The sequence below is a fragment of the Salmo salar genome, unplaced genomic scaffold (assembly GCF_965601325.2).
Source record: "Salmo salar unplaced genomic scaffold, fSalSal1 ptg000135l, whole genome shotgun sequence".
In the NCBI taxonomy this organism is placed as follows: Eukaryota; Metazoa; Chordata; class Actinopteri; order Salmoniformes; family Salmonidae; genus Salmo; species Salmo salar.
Window position 1 is genome coordinate 626,075 of NW_027675320.1, and position 17,745 is coordinate 643,819.

The following is a 17,745-nucleotide window of genomic DNA, read 5'->3' on the forward strand; positions in this document are numbered from 1 at the left end:
CGTGACACTTGTGGGGAACGTAGGGCAAAACTGAGAACATTGTGACAAGTGGGGTCACATTAGTTTGTTGCCCAAAGATTTTGGATTCTACAAACAGAAGTTGGCACATAAAGGGTTCCGACTTCAGACGGGTCCCCTGACACTTGTGGGGGACGTAGAGACAAATTGGGAACACCACCGTGTTCGTGAGGGCCTCCCCTTTCCGGGGAGTGGTCATACGAATTTGTAGGTCAAACGGTTCAGAAGCTGCAGATGTTTTTGTGAGAAGACCGATTATAGGTATGTCTCATGGTTTGACTAACACCGCTCTAGCTCCACCACCTTTCATTGCAGATGTGGAGGTGTAACATAAACAGTTATGGAGGCTTGAGACAGATACGACACATCTCAATCTCTCTAGTTGAAAACTGATCGATTTGAATGGGTATTTTTTACATTCGTTTACTTTGATTCACGTACTGATGCATCAGTCAACTCAAAATAAATGAGCTCCATTCTTTTTGAAGTTTTATTTTTTCAGTTTCTCTTTTAAAATATTAATTGATCTCATTTTGCTCAATATTCATTTGTCAACACTCATCATCAGTTTGCTGTCGCGGCTTAAGAAGACAGAATGTGAAAAACACAGCAGATGAAATACAAAAGATTTGAACTGAAGCCTGTTCAACAGTTTGGAAGACTGCTATGCTCACAAGTATAGCACAAACACTCACATGAGGTTCAATCTTTCCAAGCACCATGGACAAGAACAATGGATATCCTCATTGTCATTGCCGCAGAAAGCAAAACTATTTTGTTATTGTGTAAGGCTCGTTGGTCTAGGGGTATGATTCTCGCTTAGGGTGCGAGAGGTCCCGGGTTCAAATCCCGGATGAGCCCTTTTGCAGATCTTTTAACAAGCTCAGAGAGGCAGATCTCAGGCCACTGGTCGCAAACAGCCACCTCTTGGGCGCAGGACGAGGTGGCTGAATGGTTTAGGCGATGGACAGCTAATCTATTGTCATATTCACTAGTTGGCTCAATGTCGCACTTCATTTAGAAAACCTGCAAAAAGTAAGAGCAAATCGTACTTCCACGAAGATTGATTCCAATGTAATAGACTTGAAATTACACCCAGCCCCTAAAACAAGTGAATATGTCATGCTCTGCATTGGCCGGGAATCGAACCCGGGTCAACTGCTTGGAAGGCAGCTATTCTCACCACTATACCACCAATGCTATGTGAAGCTGGCTAGCAACATGGAGACATCGATTCATATCCTGACCGTCATTTTTGTGGAAAGTGAAAATTATTTGACCAAACGGATCGTTGGTGTTAGTGTACGATTATGGCTTAGGGTGCGAGAGGTCCCTGGTTAAAAAATCTATCATTTTAATCAGTACCTGTTACCTTCAGATTAGTCCCGTGACACTTGTGGGGAACGTAGGGCAAAACTGAGAACATTGTGACAAGTGGGGTCACATTAGTTTGTTGCCCAAAGATTTTGGATTCTACAAACAGAAGTTGGCACATAAAGGGTTCCGACTTCAGACGGGTCCCCTGACACTTGTGGGGGACGTAGAGACAAATTGGGAACACCACCGTGTTCGTGAGGGCCTCCCCTTTCCGGGGAGTGGTCATACGAATTTGTAGGTCAAACGGTTCAGAAGCTGCAGATGTTTTTGTGAGAAGACCGATTATAGGTATGTCTCATGGTTTGACTAACACCGCTCTAGCTCCACCACCTTTCATTGCAGATGTGGAGGTGTAACATAAACAGTTATGGAGGCTTGAGACAGATACGACACATCTCAATCTCTCTAGTTGAAAACTGATCGATTTGAATGGGTATTTTTTACATTCGTTTACTTTGATTCACGTACTGATGCATCAGTCAACTCAAAATAAATGAGCTCCATTCTTTTTGAAGTTTTATTTTTTCAGTTTCTCTTTTAAAATATTAATTGATCTCATTTTGCTCAATATTCATTTGTCAACACTCATCATCAGTTTGCTGTCGCGGCTTAAGAAGACAGAATGTGAAAAACACAGCAGATGAAATACAAAAGATTTGAACTGAAGCCTGTTCAACAGTTTGGAAGACTGCTATGCTCACAAGTATAGCACAAACACTCACATGAGGTTCAATCTTTCCAAGCACCATGGACAAGAACAATGGATATCCTCATTGTCATTGCCGCAGAAAGCAAAACTATTTTGTTATTGTGTAAGGCTCGTTGGTCTAGGGGTATGATTCTCGCTTAGGGTGCGAGAGGTCCCGGGTTCAAATCCCGGATGAGCCCTTTTGCAGATCTTTTAACAAGCTCAGAGAGGCAGATCTCAGGCCACTGGTCGCAAACAGCCACCTCTTGGGCGCAGGACGAGGTGGCTGAATGGTTTAGGCGATGGACAGCTAATCTATTGTCATATTCACTAGTTGGCTCAATGTCGCACTTCATTTAGAAAACCTGCAAAAAGTAAGAGCAAATCGTACTTCCACGAAGATTGATTCCAATGTAATAGACTTGAAATTACACCCAGCCCCTAAAACAAGTGAATATGTCATGCTCTGCATTGGCCGGGAATCGAACCCGGGTCAACTGCTTGGAAGGCAGCTATGCTCACCACTATACCACCAATGCTATGTGAAGCTCGCTAGCAACATGGAGACATCGATTCATATCCTGACCGTCATTTTTGTGGAAAGTGAAAATTATTTGACCAAACGGATCGTTGGTGTTAGTGTACGATTATGGCTTAGGGTGCGAGAGGTCCCTGGTTAAAAAATCTATCATTTTAATCAGTACCTGTTACCTTCAGATTAGTCCCGTGACACTTGTGGGGAACGTAGGGCAAAACTGAGAACATTGTGACAAGTGGGGTCACATTAGTTTGTTGCCCAAAGATTTTGGATTCTACAAACAGAAGTTGGCACATAAAGGGTTCCGACTTCAGACGGGTCCCCTGACACTTGTGGGGGACGTAGAGACAAATTGGGAACACCACCGTGTTCGTGAGGGCCTCCCCTTTCCGGGGAGTGGTCATACGAATTTGTAGGTCAAACGGTTCAGAAGCTGCAGATGTTTTTGTGAGAAGACCGATTATAGGTATGTCTCATGGTTTGACTAACACCGCTCTAGCTCCACCACCTTTCATTGCAGATGTGGAGGTGTAACATAAACAGTTATGGAGGCTTGAGACAGATACGACACATCTCAATCTCTCTAGTTGAAAACTGATCGATTTGAATGGGTATTTTTTACATTCGTTTACTTTGATTCACGTACTGATGCATCAGTCAACTCAAAATAAATGAGCTCCATTCTTTTTGAAGTTTTATTTTTTCAGTTTCTCTTTTAAAATATTAATTGATCTCATTTTGCTCAATATTCATTTGTCAACACTCATCATCAGTTTGCTGTCGCGGCTTAAGAAGACAGAATGTGAAAAACACAGCAGATGAAATACAAAAGATTTGAACTGAAGCCTGTTCAACAGTTTGGAAGACTGCTATGCTCACAAGTATAGCACAAACACTCACATGAGGTTCAATCTTTCCAAGCACCATGGACAAGAACAATGGATATCCTCATTGTCATTGCCGCAGAAAGCAAAACTATTTTGTTATTGTGTAAGGCTCGTTGGTCTAGGGGTATGATTCTCGCTTAGGGTGCGAGAGGTCCCGGGTTCAAATCCCGGATGAGCCCTTTTGCAGATCTTTTAACAAGCTCAGAGAGGCAGATCTCAGGCCACTGGTCGCAAACAGCCACCTCTTGGGCGCAGGACGAGGTGGCTGAATGGTTTAGGCGATGGACAGCTAATCTATTGTCATATTCACTAGTTGGCTCAATGTCGCACTTCATTTAGAAAACCTGCAAAAAGTAAGAGCAAATCGTACTTCCACGAAGATTGATTCCAATGTAATAGACTTGAAATTACACCCAGCCCCTAAAACAAGTGAATATGTCATGCTCTGCATTGGCCGGGAATCGAACCCGGGTCAACTGCTTGGAAGGCAGCTATGCTCACCACTATACCACCAATGCTATGTGAAGCTCGCTAGCAACATGGAGACATCGATTCATATCCTGACCGTCATTTTTGTGGAAAGTGAAAATTATTTGACCAAACGGATCGTTGGTGTTAGTGTACGATTATGGCTTAGGGTGCGAGAGGTCCCTGGTTAAAAAATCTATCATTTTAATCAGTACCTGTTACCTTCAGATTAGTCCCGTGACACTTGTGGGGAACGTAGGGCAAAACTGAGAACATTGTGACAAGTGGGGTCACATTAGTTTGTTGCCCAAAGATTTTGGATTCTACAAACAGAAGTTGGCACATAAAGGGTTCCGACTTCAGACGGGTCCCCTGACACTTGTGGGGGACGTAGAGACAAATTGGGAACACCACCGTGTTCGTGAGGGCCTCCCCTTTCCGGGGAGTGGTCATACGAATTTGTAGGTCAAACGGTTCAGAAGCTGCAGATGTTTTTGTGAGAAGACCGATTATAGGTATGTCTCATGGTTTGACTAACACCGCTCTAGCTCCACCACCTTTCATTGCAGATGTGGAGGTGTAACATAAACAGTTATGGAGGCTTGAGACAGATACGACACATCTCAATCTCTCTAGTTGAAAACTGATCGATTTGAATGGGTATTTTTTACATTCGTTTACTTTGATTCACGTACTGATGCATCAGTCAACTCAAAATAAATGAGCTCCATTCTTTTTGAAGTTTTATTTTTTCAGTTTCTCTTTTAAAATATTAATTGATCTCATTTTGCTCAATATTCATTTGTCAACACTCATCATCAGTTTGCTGTCGCGGCTTAAGAAGACAGAATGTGAAAAACACAGCAGATGAAATACAAAAGATTTGAACTGAAGCCTGTTCAACAGTTTGGAAGACTGCTATGCTCACAAGTATAGCACAAACACTCACATGAGGTTCAATCTTTCCAAGCACCATGGACAAGAACAATGGATATCCTCATTGTCATTGCCGCAGAAAGCAAAACTATTTTGTTATTGTGTAAGGCTCGTTGGTCTAGGGGTATGATTCTCGCTTAGGGTGCGAGAGGTCCCGGGTTCAAATCCCGGATGAGCCCTTTTGCAGATCTTTTAACAAGCTCAGAGAGGCAGATCTCAGGCCACTGGTCGCAAACAGCCACCTCTTGGGCGCAGGACGAGGTGGCTGAATGGTTTAGGCGATGGACAGCTAATCTATTGTCATATTCACTAGTTGGCTCAATGTCGCACTTCATTTAGAAAACCTGCAAAAAGTAAGAGCAAATCGTACTTCCACGAAGATTGATTCCAATGTAATAGACTTGAAATTACACCCAGCCCCTAAAACAAGTGAATATGTCATGCTCTGCATTGGCCGGGAATCGAACCCGGGTCAACTGCTTGGAAGGCAGCTATGCTCACCACTATACCACCAATGCTATGTGAAGCTCGCTAGCAACATGGAGACATCGATTCATATCCTGACCGTCATTTTTGTGGAAAGTGAAAATTATTTGACCAAACGGATCGTTGGTGTTAGTGTACGATTATGGCTTAGGGTGCGAGAGGTCCCTGGTTAAAAAATCTATCATTTTAATCAGTACCTGTTACCTTCAGATTAGTCCCGTGACACTTGTGGGGAACGTAGGGCAAAACTGAGAACATTGTGACAAGTGGGGTCACATTAGTTTGTTGCCCAAAGATTTTGGATTCTACAAACAGAAGTTGGCACATAAAGGGTTCCGACTTCAGACGGGTCCCCTGACACTTGTGGGGGACGTAGAGACAAATTGGGAACACCACCGTGTTCGTGAGGGCCTCCCCTTTCCGGGGAGTGGTCATACGAATTTGTAGGTCAAACGGTTCAGAAGCTGCAGATGTTTTTGTGAGAAGACCGATTATAGGTATGTCTCATGGTTTGACTAACACCGCTCTAGCTCCACCACCTTTCATTGCAGATGTGGAGGTGTAACATAAACAGTTATGGAGGCTTGAGACAGATACGACACATCTCAATCTCTCTAGTTGAAAACTGATCGATTTGAATGGGTATTTTTTACATTCGTTTACTTTGATTCACGTACTGATGCATCAGTCAACTCAAAATAAATGAGCTCCATTCTTTTTGAAGTTTTATTTTTTCAGTTTCTCTTTTAAAATATTAATTGATCTCATTTTGCTCAATATTCATTTGTCAACACTCATCATCAGTTTGCTGTCGCGGCTTAAGAAGACAGAATGTGAAAAACACAGCAGATGAAATACAAAAGATTTGAACTGAAGCCTGTTCAACTGTTTGGAAGACTGCTATGCTCACAAGTATAGCACAAACACTCACATGAGGTTCAATCTTTCCAAGCACCATGGACAAGAACAATGGATATCCTCATTGTCATTGCCGCAGAAAGCAAAACTATTTTGTTATTGTGTAAGGCTCGTTGGTCTAGGGGTATGATTCTCGCTTAGGGTGCGAGAGGTCCCAGGTTCAAATCCCGGATGAGCCCTTTTGCAGATCTTTTAACAAGCTCAGAGAGGCAGATCTCAGGCCACTGGTCGCAAACAGCCACCTCTTGGGCGCAGGACGAGGTGGCTGAATGGTTTAGGCGATGGACAGCTAATCTATTGTCATATTCACTAGTTGGCTCAATGTCGCACTTCATTTAGAAAACCTGCAAAAAGTAAGAGCAAATCGTACTTCCACGAAGATTGATTCCAATGTAATAGACTTGAAATTACACCCAGCCCCTAAAACAAGTGAATATGTCATGCTCTGCATTGGCCGGGAATCGAACCCGGGTCAACTGCTTGGAAGGCAGCTATGCTCACCACTATACCACCAATGCTATGTGAAGCTCGCTAGCAACATGGAGACATCGATTCATATCCTGACCGTCATTTTTGTGGAAAGTGAAAATTATTTGACCAAACGGATCGTTGGTGTTAGTGTACGATTATGGCTTAGGGTGCGAGAGGTCCCTGGTTAAAAAATCTATCATTTTAATCAGTACCTGTTACCTTCAGATTAGTCCCGTGACACTTGTGGGGAACGTAGGGCAAAACTGAGAACATTGTGACAAGTGGGGTCACATTAGTTTGTTGCCCAAAGATTTTGGATTCTACAAACAGAAGTTGGCACATAAAGGGTTCCGACTTCAGACGGGTCCCCTGACACTTGTGGGGGACGTAGAGACAAATTGGGAACACCACCGTGTTCGTGAGGGCCTCCCCTTTCCGGGGAGTGGTCATACGAATTTGTAGGTCAAACGGTTCAGAAGCTGCAGATGTTTTTGTGAGAAGACCGATTATAGGTATGTCTCATGGTTTGACTAACACCGCTCTAGCTCCACCACCTTTCATTGCAGATGTGGAGGTGTAACATAAACAGTTATGGAGGCTTGAGACAGATACGACACATCTCAATCTCTCTAGTTGAAAACTGATCGATTTGAATGGGTATTTTTTACATTCGTTTACTTTGATTCACGTACTGATGCATCAGTCAACTCAAAATAAATGAGCTCCATTCTTTTTGAAGTTTTATTTTTTCAGTTTCTCTTTTAAAATATTAATTGATCTCATTTTGCTCAATATTCATTTGTCAACACTCATCATCAGTTTGCTGTCGCGGCTTAAGAAGACAGAATGTGAAAAACACAGCAGATGAAATACAAAAGATTTGAACTGAAGCCTGTTCAACTGTTTGGAAGACTGCTATGCTCACAAGTATAGCACAAACACTCACATGAGGTTCAATCTTTCCAAGCACCATGGACAAGAACAATGGATATCCTCATTGTCATTGCCGCAGAAAGCAAAACTATTTTGTTATTGTGTAAGGCTCGTTGGTCTAGGGGTATGATTCTCGCTTAGGGTGCGAGAGGTCCCGGGTTCAAATCCCGGATGAGCCCTTTTGCAGATCTTTTAACAAGCTCAGAGAGGCAGATCTCAGGCCACTGGTCGCAAACAGCCACCTCTTGGGCGCAGGACGAGGTGGCTGAATGGTTTAGGCGATGGACAGCTAATCTATTGTCATATTCACTAGTTGGCTCAATGTCGCACTTCATTTAGAAAACCTGCAAAAAGTAAGAGCAAATCGTACTTCCACGAAGATTGATTCCAATGTAATAGACTTGAAATTACACCCAGCCCCTAAAACAAGTGAATATGTCATGCTCTGCATTGGCCGGGAATCGAACCCGGGTCAACTGCTTGGAAGGCAGCTATGCTCACCACTATACCACCAATGCTATGTGAAGCTCGCTAGCAACATGGAGACATCGATTCATATCCTGACCGTCATTTTTGTGGAAAGTGAAAATTATTTGACCAAACGGATCGTTGGTGTTAGTGTACGATTATGGCTTAGGGTGCGAGAGGTCCCTGGTTAAAAAATCTATCATTTTAATCAGTACCTGTTACCTTCAGATTAGTCCCGTGACACTTGTGGGGAACGTAGGGCAAAACTGAGAACATTGTGACAAGTGGGGTCACATTAGTTTGTTGCCCAAAGATTTTGGATTCTACAAACAGAAGTTGGCACATAAAGGGTTCCGACTTCAGACGGGTCCCCTGACACTTGTGGGGGACGTAGAGACAAATTGGGAACACCACCGTGTTCGTGAGGGCCTCCCCTTTCCGGGGAGTGGTCATACGAATTTGTAGGTCAAACGGTTCAGAAGCTGCAGATGTTTTTGTGAGAAGACCGATTATAGGTATGTCTCATGGTTTGACTAACACCGCTCTAGCTCCACCACCTTTCATTGCAGATGTGGAGGTGTAACATAAACAGTTATGGAGGCTTGAGACAGATACGACACATCTCAATCTCTCTAGTTGAAAACTGATCGATTTGAATGGGTATTTTTTACATTCGTTTACTTTGATTCACGTACTGATGCATCAGTCAACTCAAAATAAATGAGCTCCATTCTTTTTGAAGTTTTATTTTTTCAGTTTCTCTTTTAAAATATTAATTGATCTCATTTTGCTCAATATTCATTTGTCAACACTCATCATCAGTTTGCTGTCGCGGCTTAAGAAGACAGAATGTGAAAAACACAGCAGATGAAATACAAAAGATTTGAACTGAAGCCTGTTCAACTGTTTGGAAGACTGCTATGCTCACAAGTATAGCACAAACACTCACATGAGGTTCAATCTTTCCAAGCACCATGGACAAGAACAATGGATATCCTCATTGTCATTGCCACAGAAAGCAAAACTATTTTGTTATTGTGTAAGGCTCGTTGGTCTAGGGGTATGATTCTCGCTTAGGGTGCGAGAGGTCCTGGGTTCAAATCCCGGATGAGCCCTTTTGCAGATCTTTTAACAAGCTCAGAGAGGCAGATCTCAGGCCACTGGTCGCAAAAAGCCACCTCTTGGGCGCAGGACGAGGTGGCTGAATGGTTTAGGCGATGGACAGCTAATCTATTGTCATATTCACTAGTTGGCTCAATGTCGCACTTCATTTAGAAAACCTGCAAAAAGTAAGAGCAAATCGTACTTCCACGAAGATTGATTCCAATGTAATAGACTTGAAATTACACCCAGCCCCTAAAACAAGTGAATATGTCATGCTCTGCATTGGCCGGGAATCGAACCCGGGTCAACTGCTTGGAAGGCAGCTATGCTCACCACTATACCACCAATGCTATGTGAAGCTCGCTAGCAACATGGAGACATCGATTCATATCCTGACCGTCATTTTTGTGGAAAGTGAAAATTATTTGACCAAACGGATCGTTGGTGTTAGTGTACGATTATGGCTTAGGGTGCGAGAGGTCCCTGGTTAAAAAATCTATCATTTTAATCAGTACCTGTTACCTTCAGATTAGTCCCGTGACACTTGTGGGGAACGTAGGGCAAAACTGAGAACATTGTGACAAGTGGGGTCACATTAGTTTGTTGCCCAAAGATTTTGGATTCTACAAACAGAAGTTGGCACATAAAGGGTTCCGACTTCAGACGGGTCCCCTGACACTTGTGGGGGACGTAGAGACAAATTGGGAACACCACCGTGTTCGTGAGGGCCTCCCCTTTCCGGGGAGTGGTCATACGAATTTGTAGGTCAAACGGTTCAGAAGCTGCAGATGTTTTTGTGAGAAGACCGATTATAGGTATGTCTCATGGTTTGACTAACACCGCTCTAGCTCCACCACCTTTCATTGCAGATGTGGAGGTGTAACATAAACAGTTATGGAGGCTTGAGACAGATACGACACATCTCAATCTCTCTAGTTGAAAACTGATCGATTTGAATGGGTATTTTTTACATTCGTTTACTTTGATTCACGTACTGATGCATCAGTCAACTCAAAATAAATGAGCTCCATTCTTTTTGAAGTTTTATTTTTTCAGTTTCTCTTTTAAAATATTAATTGATCTCATTTTGCTCAATATTCATTTGTCAACACTCATCATCAGTTTGCTGTCGCGGCTTAAGAAGACAGAATGTGAAAAACACAGCAGATGAAATACAAAAGATTTGAACTGAAGCCTGTTCAACTGTTTGGAAGACTGCTATGCTCACAAGTATAGCACAAACACTCACATGAGGTTCAATCTTTCCAAGCACCATGGACAAGAACAATGGATATCCTCATTGTCATTGCCACAGAAAGCAAAACTATTTTGTTATTGTGTAAGGCTCGTTGGTCTAGGGGTATGATTCTCGCTTAGGGTGCGAGAGGTCCTGGGTTCAAATCCCGGATGAGCCCTTTTGCAGATCTTTTAACAAGCTCAGAGAGGCAGATCTCAGGCCACTGGTCGCAAAAAGCCACCTCTTGGGCGCAGGACGAGGTGGCTGAATGGTTTAGGCGATGGACAGCTAATCTATTGTCATATTCACTAGTTGGCTCAATGTCGCACTTCATTTAGAAAACCTGCAAAAAGTAAGAGCAAATCGTACTTCCACGAAGATTGATTCCAATGTAATAGACTTGAAATTACACCCAGCCCCTAAAACAAGTGAATATGTCATGCTCTGCATTGGCCGGGAATCGAACCCGGGTCAACTGCTTGGAAGGCAGCTATGCTCACCACTATACCACCAATGCTATGTGAAGCTCGCTAGCAACATGGAGACATCGATTCATATCCTGACCGTCATTTTTGTGGAAAGTGAAAATTATTTGACCAAACGGATCGTTGGTGTTAGTGTACGATTATGGCTTAGGGTGCGAGAGGTCCCTGGTTAAAAAATCTATCATTTTAATCAGTACCTGTTACCTTCAGATTAGTCCCGTGACACTTGTGGGGAACGTAGGGCAAAACTGAGAACATTGTGACAAGTGGGGTCACATTAGTTTGTTGCCCAAAGATTTTGGATTCTACAAACAGAAGTTGGCACATAAAGGGTTCCGACTTCAGACGGGTCCCCTGACACTTGTGGGGGACGTAGAGACAAATTGGGAACACCACCGTGTTCGTGAGGGCCTCCCCTTTCCGGGGAGTGGTCATACGAATTTGTAGGTCAAACGGTTCAGAAGCTGCAGATGTTTTTGTGAGAAGACCGATTATAGGTATGTCTCATGGTTTGACTAACACCGCTCTAGCTCCACCACCTTTCATTGCAGATGTGGAGGTGTAACATAAACAGTTATGGAGGCTTGAGACAGATACGACACATCTCAATCTCTCTAGTTGAAAACTGATCGATTTGAATGGGTATTTTTTACATTCGTTTACTTTGATTCACGTACTGATGCATCAGTCAACTCAAAATAAATGAGCTCCATTCTTTTTGAAGTTTTATTTTTTCAGTTTCTCTTTTAAAATATTAATTGATCTCATTTTGCTCAATATTCATTTGTCAACACTCATCATCAGTTTGCTGTCGCGGCTTAAGAAGACAGAATGTGAAAAACACAGCAGATGAAATACAAAAGATTTGAACTGAAGCCTGTTCAACTGTTTGGAAGACTGCTATGCTCACAAGTATAGCACAAACACTCACATGAGGTTCAATCTTTCCAAGCACCATGGACAAGAACAATGGATATCCTCATTGTCATTGCCACAGAAAGCAAAACTATTTTGTTATTGTGTAAGGCTCGTTGGTCTAGGGGTATGATTCTCGCTTAGGGTGCGAGAGGTCCTGGGTTCAAATCCCGGATGAGCCCTTTTGCAGATCTTTTAACAAGCTCAGAGAGGCAGATCTCAGGCCACTGGTCGCAAAAAGCCACCTCTTGGGCGCAGGACGAGGTGGCTGAATGGTTTAGGCGATGGACAGCTAATCTATTGTCATATTCACTAGTTGGCTCAATGTCGCACTTCATTTAGAAAACCTGCAAAAAGTAAGAGCAAATCGTACTTCCACGAAGATTGATTCCAATGTAATAGACTTGAAATTACACCCAGCCCCTAAAACAAGTGAATATGTCATGCTCTGCATTGGCCGGGAATCGAACCCGGGTCAACTGCTTGGAAGGCAGCTATGCTCACCACTATACCACCAATGCTATGTGAAGCTCGCTAGCAACATGGAGACATCGATTCATATCCTGACCGTCATTTTTGTGGAAAGTGAAAATTATTTGACCAAACGGATCGTTGGTGTTAGTGTACGATTATGGCTTAGGGTGCGAGAGGTCCCTGGTTAAAAAATCTATCATTTTAATCAGTACCTGTTACCTTCAGATTAGTCCCGTGACACTTGTGGGGAACGTAGGGCAAAACTGAGAACATTGTGACAAGTGGGGTCACATTAGTTTGTTGCCCAAAGATTTTGGATTCTACAAACAGAAGTTGGCACATAAAGGGTTCCGACTTCAGACGGGTCCCCTGACACTTGTGGGGGACGTAGAGACAAATTGGGAACACCACCGTGTTCGTGAGGGCCTCCCCTTTCCGGGGAGTGGTCATACGAATTTGTAGGTCAAACGGTTCAGAAGCTGCAGATGTTTTTGTGAGAAGACCGATTATAGGTATGTCTCATGGTTTGACTAACACCGCTCTAGCTCCACCACCTTTCATTGCAGATGTGGAGGTGTAACATAAACAGTTATGGAGGCTTGAGACAGATACGACACATCTCAATCTCTCTAGTTGAAAACTGATCGATTTGAATGGGTATTTTTTACATTCGTTTACTTTGATTCACGTACTGATGCATCAGTCAACTCAAAATAAATGAGCTCCATTCTTTTTGAAGTTTTATTTTTTCAGTTTCTCTTTTAAAATATTAATTGATCTCATTTTGCTCAATATTCATTTGTCAACACTCATCATCAGTTTGCTGTCGCGGCTTAAGAAGACAGAATGTGAAAAACACAGCAGATGAAATACAAAAGATTTGAACTGAAGCCTGTTCAACTGTTTGGAAGACTGCTATGCTCACAAGTATAGCACAAACACTCACATGAGGTTCAATCTTTCCAAGCACCATGGACAAGAACAATGGATATCCTCATTGTCATTGCCACAGAAAGCAAAACTATTTTGTTATTGTGTAAGGCTCGTTGGTCTAGGGGTATGATTCTCGCTTAGGGTGCGAGAGGTCCTGGGTTCAAATCCCGGATGAGCCCTTTTGCAGATCTTTTAACAAGCTCAGAGAGGCAGATCTCAGGCCACTGGTCGCAAAAAGCCACCTCTTGGGCGCAGGACGAGGTGGCTGAATGGTTTAGGCGATGGACAGCTAATCTATTGTCATATTCACTAGTTGGCTCAATGTCGCACTTCATTTAGAAAACCTGCAAAAAGTAAGAGCAAATCGTACTTCCACGAAGATTGATTCCAATGTAATAGACTTGAAATTACACCCAGCCCCTAAAACAAGTGAATATGTCATGCTCTGCATTGGCCGGGAATCGAACCCGGGTCAACTGCTTGGAAGGCAGCTATGCTCACCACTATACCACCAATGCTATGTGAAGCTCGCTAGCAACATGGAGACATCGATTCATATCCTGACCGTCATTTTTGTGGAAAGTGAAAATTATTTGACCAAACGGATCGTTGGTGTTAGTGTACGATTATGGCTTAGGGTGCGAGAGGTCCCTGGTTAAAAAATCTATCATTTTAATCAGTACCTGTTACCTTCAGATTAGTCCCGTGACACTTGTGGGGAACGTAGGGCAAAACTGAGAACATTGTGACAAGTGGGGTCACATTAGTTTGTTGCCCAAAGATTTTGGATTCTACAAACAGAAGTTGGCACATAAAGGGTTCCGACTTCAGACGGGTCCCCTGACACTTGTGGGGGACGTAGAGACAAATTGGGAACACCACCGTGTTCGTGAGGGCCTCCCCTTTCCGGGGAGTGGTCATACGAATTTGTAGGTCAAACGGTTCAGAAGCTGCAGATGTTTTTGTGAGAAGACCGATTATAGGTATGTCTCATGGTTTGACTAACACCGCTCTAGCTCCACCACCTTTCATTGCATATGTGGAGGTGTAACATAAACAGTTATGGAGGCTTGAGACAGATACGACACATCTCAATCTCTCTAGTTGAAAACTGATCGATTTGAATGGGTATTTTTTACATTCGTTTACTTTGATTCACGTACTGATGCATCAGTCAACTCAAAATAAATGAGCTCCATTCTTTTTGAAGTTTTATTTTTTCAGTTTCTCTTTTAAAATATTAATTGATCTCATTTTGCTCAATATTCATTTGTCAACACTCATCATCAGTTTGCTGTCGCGGCTTAAGAAGACAGAATGTGAAAAACACAGCAGATGAAATACAAAAGATTTGAACTGAAGCCTGGTCAACAGTTTGGAAGACTGCTATGCTCACAAGTATAGCACAAACACTCACATGAGGTTCAATCTTTCCAAGCACCATGGACAAGAACAATGGATATCCTCATTGTCATTGCCGCAGAAAGCAAAACTATTTTGTTATTGTGTAAGGCTCGTTGGTCTAGGGGTATGATTCTCGCTTAGGGTGCGAGAGGTCCCGGGTTCAAATCCCGGATGAGCCCTTTTGCAGATCTTTTAACAAGCTCAGAGAGGCAGATCTCAGGCCACTGGTCGCAAACAGCCACCTCTTGGGCGCAGGACGAGGTGGCTGAATGGTTTAGGCGATGGACAGCTAATCTATTGTCATATTCACTAGTTGGCTCAATCGTCGCACTTCATTTAGAAAACCTGCAAAAAGTAAGAGCAAATCGTACTTCCACGAAGATTGATTCCAATGTAATAGACTTGAAATTACACCCAGCCCCTAAAACAAGTGAATATGTCATGCTCTGCATTGGCCGGGAATCAAACCCGGGTCAGCTGCTTGGAAGGCAGCTATGCTCACCACTATACCACCAATGCTATGTGAAGCTCGCTAGCAACATGGAGACATCGATTCATATCCTGACCGTCATTTTTGTGGAAAGTGAAAATTATTTGACCAAACGGATCGTTGGTGTTAGTGTACGATTATGGCTTAGGGTGCGAGAGGTCCCTGGTTAAAAAATCTATCATTTTAATCAGTACCTGTTACCTTCAGATTAGTCCCGTGACACTTGTGGGGAACGTAGGGCAAAACTGAGAACATTGTGACAAGTGGGGTCACATTAGTTTGTTGCCCAAAGATTTTGGATTCTACAAACAGAAGTTGGCACATAAAGGGTTCCGACTTCAGACGGGTCCCCTGACACTTGTGGGGGACGTAGAGACAAATTGGGAACACCACCGTGTTCGTGAGGGCCTCCCCTTTCCGGGGAGTGGTCATACGAATTTGTAGGTCAAACGGTTCAGAAGCTGCAGATGTTTTTGTGAGAAGACCGATTATAGGTATGTCTCATGGTTTGACTAACACCGCTCTAGCTCCACCACCTTTCATTGCAGATGTGGAGGTGTAACATAAACAGTTATGGAGGCTTGAGACAGATACGACACATCTCAATCTCTCTAGTTGAAAACTGATCGATTTGAATGGGTATTTTTTACATTCGTTTACTTTGATTCACGTACTGATGCATCAGTCAACTCAAAATAAATGAGCTCCATTCTTTTTGAAGTTTTATTTTTTCAGTTTCTCTTTTAAAATATTAATTGATCTCATTTTGCTCAATATTCATTTGTCAACACTCATCATCAGTTTGCTGTCGCGGCTTAAGAAGACAGAATGTGAAAAACACAGCAGATGAAATACAAAAGATTTGAACTGAAGCCTGTTCAACTGTTTGGAAGACTGCTATGCTCACAAGTATAGCACAAACACTCACATGAGGTTCAATCTTTCCAAGCACCATGGACAAGAACAATGGATATCCTCATTGTCATTGCCGCAGAAAGCAAAACTATTTTGTTATTGTGTAAGGCTCGTTGGTCTAGGGGTATGATTCTCGCTTAGGGTGCGAGAGGTCCCGGGTTCAAATCCCGGATGAGCCCTTTTGCAGATCTTTTAACAAGCTCAGAGAGGCAGATCTCAGGCCACTGGTCGCAAACAGCCACCTCTTGGGCGCAGGACGAGGTGGCTGAATGGTTTAGGCGATGGACAGCTAATCTATTGTCATATTCACTAGTTGGCTCAATGTCGCACTTCATTTAGAAAACCTGCAAAAAGTAAGAGCAAATCGTACTTCCACGAAGATTGATTCCAATGTAATAGACTTGAAATTACACCCAGCCCCTAAAACTAGTGAATATGTCATGCTCTGCATTGGCCGGGAATCCAACCCGGGTCAACTGCTTGGAAGGCAGCTATGCTCACCACTATACCACCAATGCTATTTGAAGCTCGCTAGCAACATGGAGACATCGATTCATATCCTGACCGTCATTTTTGTGGAAAGTGAAAATTATTTGACCAAACGGATCGTTGGTGTTAGTGTACGATTATGGCTTAGGGTGCGAGAGGTCCCTGGTTAAAAAATCTATCATTTTAATCAGTACCTGTTACCTTCAGATTAGTCCCGTGACACTTGTGGGGAACGTAGGGCAAAACTGAGAACATTGTGACAAGTGGGGTCACATTAGTTTGTTGCCCAAAGATTTTGGATTCTACAAACAGAAGTTGGCACATAAAGGGTTCCGACTTCAGACGGGTCCCCTGACACTTGTGGGGGACGTAGAGACAAATTGGGAACACCACCGTGTTCGTGAGGGCCTCCCCTTTCCGGGGAGTGGTCATACGAATTTGTAGGTCAAACGGTTCAGAAGCTGCAGATGTTTTTGTGAGAAGACCGATTATAGGTATGTCTCATGGTTTGACTAACACCGCTCTAGCTCCACCACCTTTCATTGCAGATGTGGAGGTGTAACATAAACAGTTATGGAGGCTTGAGACAGATACGACACATCTCAATCTCTCTAGTTGAAAACTGATCGATTTGAATGGGTATTTTTTACATTCGTTTACTTTGATTCACGTACTGATGCATCAGTCAACTCAAAATAAATGAGCTCCATTCTTTTTGAAGTTTTATTTTTTCAGTTTCTCTTTTAAAATATTAATTGATCTCATTTTGCTCAATATTCATTTGTCAACACTCATCATCAGTTTGCTGTCGCGGCTTAAGAAGACAGAATGTGAAAAACACAGCAGATGAAATACAAAAGATTTGAACTGAAGCCTGGTCAACAGTTTGGAAGACTGCTATGCTCACAAGTATAGCACAAACACTCACATGAGGTTCAATCTTTCCAAGCACCATGGACAAGAACAATGGATATCCTCATTGTCATTGCCGCAGAAAGCAAAACTATTTTGTTATTGTGTAAGGCTCGTTGGTCTAGGGGTATGATTCTCGCTTAGGGTGCGAGAGGTCCCGGGTTCAAATCCCGGATGAGCCCTTTTGCAGATCTTTTAA

The 17,745-nt window shown here is 42.9% G+C and overlaps 25 non-coding genes across 25 annotated transcripts; 13 read left to right on the forward strand and 12 right to left on the reverse strand.

The window, feature by feature from the left end:
- The first annotated feature begins 807 nt into the window (after positions 1 to 807).
- On the forward strand, positions 808 to 879 carry trnap-agg (transfer RNA proline (anticodon AGG)). The gene has a single exon. It is a non-coding gene; the product is annotated as a tRNA-Pro (tRNA).
- Positions 880 to 1,146: 267 nt separating this feature from the next.
- trnag-ucc (transfer RNA glycine (anticodon UCC)) lies at positions 1,147 to 1,218 on the reverse strand. The gene has a single exon. It is a non-coding gene; the product is annotated as a tRNA-Gly (tRNA).
- A 993-nt stretch (positions 1,219 to 2,211) lies between these two features.
- Positions 2,212 to 2,283, forward strand: trnap-agg (transfer RNA proline (anticodon AGG)). Its single transcript has one exon. It is a non-coding gene; the product is annotated as a tRNA-Pro (tRNA).
- Positions 2,284 to 2,550: 267 nt separating this feature from the next.
- trnag-ucc (transfer RNA glycine (anticodon UCC)) lies at positions 2,551 to 2,622 on the reverse strand. The gene has a single exon. It is a non-coding gene; the product is annotated as a tRNA-Gly (tRNA).
- Positions 2,623 to 3,615: 993 nt separating this feature from the next.
- trnap-agg (transfer RNA proline (anticodon AGG)) lies at positions 3,616 to 3,687 on the forward strand. The gene has a single exon. It is a non-coding gene; the product is annotated as a tRNA-Pro (tRNA).
- A 267-nt stretch (positions 3,688 to 3,954) lies between these two features.
- On the reverse strand, positions 3,955 to 4,026 carry trnag-ucc (transfer RNA glycine (anticodon UCC)). Its single transcript has one exon. It is a non-coding gene; the product is annotated as a tRNA-Gly (tRNA).
- A 993-nt stretch (positions 4,027 to 5,019) lies between these two features.
- trnap-agg (transfer RNA proline (anticodon AGG)) lies at positions 5,020 to 5,091 on the forward strand. Its single transcript has one exon. It is a non-coding gene; the product is annotated as a tRNA-Pro (tRNA).
- Positions 5,092 to 5,358: 267 nt separating this feature from the next.
- Positions 5,359 to 5,430, reverse strand: trnag-ucc (transfer RNA glycine (anticodon UCC)). Its single transcript has one exon. It is a non-coding gene; the product is annotated as a tRNA-Gly (tRNA).
- Positions 5,431 to 6,423: 993 nt separating this feature from the next.
- On the forward strand, positions 6,424 to 6,495 carry trnap-agg (transfer RNA proline (anticodon AGG)). The gene has a single exon. It is a non-coding gene; the product is annotated as a tRNA-Pro (tRNA).
- Positions 6,496 to 6,762: 267 nt separating this feature from the next.
- Positions 6,763 to 6,834, reverse strand: trnag-ucc (transfer RNA glycine (anticodon UCC)). The gene has a single exon. It is a non-coding gene; the product is annotated as a tRNA-Gly (tRNA).
- Positions 6,835 to 7,827: 993 nt separating this feature from the next.
- Positions 7,828 to 7,899, forward strand: trnap-agg (transfer RNA proline (anticodon AGG)). The gene has a single exon. It is a non-coding gene; the product is annotated as a tRNA-Pro (tRNA).
- A 267-nt stretch (positions 7,900 to 8,166) lies between these two features.
- On the reverse strand, positions 8,167 to 8,238 carry trnag-ucc (transfer RNA glycine (anticodon UCC)). The gene has a single exon. It is a non-coding gene; the product is annotated as a tRNA-Gly (tRNA).
- Positions 8,239 to 9,231: 993 nt separating this feature from the next.
- Positions 9,232 to 9,303, forward strand: trnap-agg (transfer RNA proline (anticodon AGG)). Its single transcript has one exon. It is a non-coding gene; the product is annotated as a tRNA-Pro (tRNA).
- Positions 9,304 to 9,570: 267 nt separating this feature from the next.
- trnag-ucc (transfer RNA glycine (anticodon UCC)) lies at positions 9,571 to 9,642 on the reverse strand. Its single transcript has one exon. It is a non-coding gene; the product is annotated as a tRNA-Gly (tRNA).
- Positions 9,643 to 10,635: 993 nt separating this feature from the next.
- On the forward strand, positions 10,636 to 10,707 carry trnap-agg (transfer RNA proline (anticodon AGG)). Its single transcript has one exon. It is a non-coding gene; the product is annotated as a tRNA-Pro (tRNA).
- Positions 10,708 to 10,974: 267 nt separating this feature from the next.
- trnag-ucc (transfer RNA glycine (anticodon UCC)) lies at positions 10,975 to 11,046 on the reverse strand. The gene has a single exon. It is a non-coding gene; the product is annotated as a tRNA-Gly (tRNA).
- A 993-nt stretch (positions 11,047 to 12,039) lies between these two features.
- On the forward strand, positions 12,040 to 12,111 carry trnap-agg (transfer RNA proline (anticodon AGG)). The gene has a single exon. It is a non-coding gene; the product is annotated as a tRNA-Pro (tRNA).
- A 267-nt stretch (positions 12,112 to 12,378) lies between these two features.
- On the reverse strand, positions 12,379 to 12,450 carry trnag-ucc (transfer RNA glycine (anticodon UCC)). The gene has a single exon. It is a non-coding gene; the product is annotated as a tRNA-Gly (tRNA).
- Positions 12,451 to 13,443: 993 nt separating this feature from the next.
- On the forward strand, positions 13,444 to 13,515 carry trnap-agg (transfer RNA proline (anticodon AGG)). The gene has a single exon. It is a non-coding gene; the product is annotated as a tRNA-Pro (tRNA).
- A 267-nt stretch (positions 13,516 to 13,782) lies between these two features.
- On the reverse strand, positions 13,783 to 13,854 carry trnag-ucc (transfer RNA glycine (anticodon UCC)). The gene has a single exon. It is a non-coding gene; the product is annotated as a tRNA-Gly (tRNA).
- A 993-nt stretch (positions 13,855 to 14,847) lies between these two features.
- Positions 14,848 to 14,919, forward strand: trnap-agg (transfer RNA proline (anticodon AGG)). Its single transcript has one exon. It is a non-coding gene; the product is annotated as a tRNA-Pro (tRNA).
- A 268-nt stretch (positions 14,920 to 15,187) lies between these two features.
- Positions 15,188 to 15,259, reverse strand: trnag-ucc (transfer RNA glycine (anticodon UCC)). Its single transcript has one exon. It is a non-coding gene; the product is annotated as a tRNA-Gly (tRNA).
- A 993-nt stretch (positions 15,260 to 16,252) lies between these two features.
- On the forward strand, positions 16,253 to 16,324 carry trnap-agg (transfer RNA proline (anticodon AGG)). Its single transcript has one exon. It is a non-coding gene; the product is annotated as a tRNA-Pro (tRNA).
- A 267-nt stretch (positions 16,325 to 16,591) lies between these two features.
- Positions 16,592 to 16,663, reverse strand: trnag-ucc (transfer RNA glycine (anticodon UCC)). The gene has a single exon. It is a non-coding gene; the product is annotated as a tRNA-Gly (tRNA).
- A 993-nt stretch (positions 16,664 to 17,656) lies between these two features.
- On the forward strand, positions 17,657 to 17,728 carry trnap-agg (transfer RNA proline (anticodon AGG)). Its single transcript has one exon. It is a non-coding gene; the product is annotated as a tRNA-Pro (tRNA).
- Positions 17,729 to 17,745: the final 17 nt, after the last annotated feature.